The following is a 3,983-nucleotide window of genomic DNA, read 5'->3' as shown; positions in this document are numbered from 1 at the left end:
TCTCTCTCTCTCTCTCTCTCTCTCTCTCTCTCTCTCTCTCTCTCTGTGTGTGTGTGTGTGTGTGTGTGTGTGTGTGTGTGTGTGTGTGTGTAAAATCTATACACTCTCTTTTTGTTGTTGGCTGAAAGGCAGCATCAAATATATCTTGTGAATCATGTCAAGAAACCAAGAAACCTCTTTGGTGAAATAGAGATTTGGTTTTAAAATAAAATTTAAAACATTTCTAAAAAGAATGCACTATGCATAGGAACAGAGGTGAAAATACATTTGATGCAGTCAAATGAAAAAAAGAAGAGTAATGTTTAGAGTGTGGTAGACAGACACCATCAGGAACCTGAAGAATGTTAATCAAGGAATTTGGAGGAATTGGGACTGAGACTTGGTGCTGTATTGATGTCCTTACTATTTGAAGGCTAGGAAAGTTTGACTCTTTTTCACCCTTGGAAGGAACACATTAAATTATTTTCTTCTGAAACAGCTCAGATTTCAGCAGTCAAGTAAGATGGCCAAATTTTATTCATGAATTATATTTCACCCTTCCTGAGAAAATTTCAAAGAGGGTTGTTGCAAAAGAAGAATATAAAAAAGATTAAATCAGAATGTTCCTAGGAGAAGGTCAGGTATGTACTTGTAAATCTTTCTGAGCTTTCCACATGAAAAAATATTTCAAGCAATCTTCCTTTAAGGTTAATTGTTCAAGGCAATATTGTTCTTTGTGAAGGATAGGTCTATGGGGGTGCAAAAGTTGGTTTTGTAATATCTAGTTTTCAAGCCATGTGCAAAACTGTCAGTGACTTTATCAATGCTTACTCTTTCTGTGTGCCAAGATTCACAAGAAAGGGAAAAGTTTTACGTGGCTAATTTATGATTATCTACTAACCCCTTCCACCTACCTCCCCAGGAAAATACTTTGGGTATTTCAGCACGTGTAAGTGGAGATCTTTCTTCCTAAAATTTTCTGCAAAGAAACCCTGATATTCTTCGGGAAACCCAGAGCACTTCAGTTGTTTCTGCCACTTAAAAAAACTTTGTACTCAAACCATCTTTTGTAATGACTTTCACTTTTTTATGATTCCATAATTTTACATTGGGATTTTTATACTTTAGAGTGAACAAGTTCTTGAACCTATCAGGTTTTTGATGTTGTCCCTTTGTAGAAATAAAGGAAAACTCAACTTTTGTTTACTCTTACACCCATATTCACATAGATCAGGTGTTTCAAGCCTAGCAAATACCCCTTCCCTGGCTATACGCATGAGCCCTGGGGGTTAATGTAGTCTTTGATCTGGATGGGTGTTCTATTAAGGAAATCATTAAAATTGCTTTGTCCATTTCTTTAAAAAGTTTTAAAAAATGTATTCTCCAGAGTTTCAGACAAAGTCATTTTAAACCCCAGTGAATATTGACCCTCGGAAGAAAGCAAAAGGCTTTACTTTGTTGGTGGTGAGTGGATGAAGCTGTCAAAACATTGCTTACCTAATCCTGAGAGAAAAGAAGAACTATAATCCTGTCAATACTACAGGAACGTTTCTCTCCAGCAATGATCTGCCCTCATCCTGCTCCCTCTCCAATCTCCTCCAGATGTCCTACAATCTCCAGATGTCCTACAAATCTCCAGATGTCCTACAATCTCCAGTGCATTTCCAGTGCTTTGAAATATCTTCCAGGGAAAGGGTAAGAGCAATAAAATGTTGAGTATTTGCAATGAATGAGTCATTATGACAACTAGTGTAGATGTGTTAACTAATTACATTGTATAGCAAACGTATAACAAAGACATTCTACTATTTTTGTATTTAATAAATATTATATATCCATAAATACATTAGCTTCTCAAGGTTCATAAGGATTAACTTTCCTAGGATCATCCATATATTTGAAGTTCTATATTTGAATCCATATATTTGAAAAAATTCTAACAGCACCTAAGCTTTCACACACTCATGGTGTGAGTGTGCTAAAAAAAAAATGAGAAGTATTTGAGACATTTAGAGGGATGTATGTGAACCGAAGTCCCTGAATTTGATCTTGTGGCTCTGAGTCAACTCTGTAACTTATCTGAATAGGGACCTCTAGTGTTTTGAGAATGAGTAATGCATACAAATACAATGTCTTAAAAATCTGGAGAAAACCAAAGCAGTAGATGCTGCTTGCAGAATACATTGGATCATTTGTCATTGATGGAAAGGGTTTTGTGGAGAGCTTCAATCCATTCCAATTAACTGTGTGATCTTGCTCACTGCTGGTGGGAAAGTTGACTTGTAGCATTTGGGGTGTGCAGTGAAACTTGAACATTGAGCATAGTAATAAAAAAAACTACCATGGAAAGTGTATAAAGGGCTGGACTAAAAATACCCGAATTCATAACTGGGATACAGGTGTGTAGTAATATAAGCAGTGGGCCGTGTCCAGCCACCCAGCTAGCTTTACCTGAAATAATTGCATGGACACTGCATTCTTTTAAACACTGCTTGGCCCTTTAGCTCTAGCCCTTACTGGCTAATTCTGATATCCCGATCAACCCATCTCTAATAATCTGTTAGCACCGGTCTTACCAGGAAGATTCTAGTCTACGTCCATCCTGGGTTGGAGCTTCATCGCGTCCACCCTGGAGATGGGAGCATGGCGTCTCTGCTTCAGACAGAAGAGCTGTCAAGTCTCTGTCTGAGGTGCCTTACCTCACTTCCTCTTCCTCCCAGCATTCTGTTCTGTTTACTCCACCCACCTATGCTCTAAGCTATGAGCCCAAGCAGTTTGTTTATTACTTAGCCAATGAAATCAACAGATTGCTGTATGACACTCCCACATCACAGGTGTGTGCATAACCTATTATAATATGTGTTTTCTTTCTTTTCCTATATTAGTAATTTATTTTCAAGATACAGTCATAAAAGAATATGGGATCCTACAACATTTACTTTGACTCCTGTTGTATCTTATGAAGAGGCCCACCTCAAGACTAATCCTTTATTTATTCCCAATGCTGGTCTTTCTCTTCATTATTACATTTGTAGGTACTATGAGTTCCCCCTCTGGATTATGAGAGAATAAGTTGTATATGTCCATATCATTTCCCTCACACTACAAATACTTCAGAACACAAGATACTAAAAAAACTGTGAGAGTCTAGCAACCACCGCTCTATTTTAATTGTGGATTCATAATGCCAAAGACCTAGCTGTGGACCAGTTATTTCATTCATTGTGAAGTGTTATAAATTCAAGCTGCTGAAGCTAAAGACTTGAAAGCTTCTCTGGTTTCAAGGTTAAACATTGAGGTTAATTAAATTTGGATAAAAGTGGCTATAGGGCATATCTAGAGGCACCAGCTGACACCACTACCAGCATCAATATCCAGTATATTTAGAGTCACTCATATTTACCAGGTACTATACCCTGTGTTAGGTAGTGCTCATAATTATTAAAAAATTATGATTATGAAAATGTTATACAAATTAAATATGTTGCTCAAGGCATGAATCTGGCACATGACCTAGACAGTAGACAAACTTTATGTAAACTCATTGTCACACCCTCTCACACTTTACAGCATAGCTTTGTGGTATCTGTAATTAATCATCTAATTCTGAAATTCAGTCTCCATAGGATAAGTAATGAGAGATAAGAAACTGGCTCAGGGCCATTTCGTGGATGCCAGGGTATTGAGTGCATCTGCGGAAGCAGATCGCGAGGGTGCGGGTGGGCCTCGTCGGAGTGTTGGGATTTGAACTGCGGTTCTCGAACCCAGGATCTCGAAATGCGTCGTGATTCCTGTCCATTAGATTGTAAGGTGTATGTAGGTAATCTTGGAAACAATGGGAACAAGACTGAATTAGAACGCGCATTTGGCTATTATGGACCGCTCCGAAGTGTGTGGGTTGCTAAAAACCCTCCTGGCTTTGCTTTCGTTGAATTTGAGGATCCCCGAGATGCTGCTGACGCTGTCCGAGAGCTAGATGGAAGAACACTATGTGGCTGCCGAGT

At 38.4% G+C, this 3,983-nt stretch overlaps 1 pseudogene; it reads left to right on the top strand.

The window, feature by feature from the left end:
* The first annotated feature begins 3,673 nt into the window (after positions 1-3,673).
* LOC113456507 overlaps positions 3,674-3,983 on the top strand; it is a 1,329-nt pseudogene continuing 1,019 nt past the window's right edge.

The sequence above is a fragment of the Microtus ochrogaster genome, chromosome 8 (assembly GCF_000317375.1).
Source record: "Microtus ochrogaster isolate Prairie Vole_2 chromosome 8, MicOch1.0, whole genome shotgun sequence".
NCBI lineage: Eukaryota > Metazoa > Chordata > Mammalia > Rodentia > Cricetidae > Microtus > Microtus ochrogaster.
The sequence above is the reverse complement of the archived record's forward strand: the minus strand, read 5'-3'. Positions and strand labels throughout refer to the sequence as shown.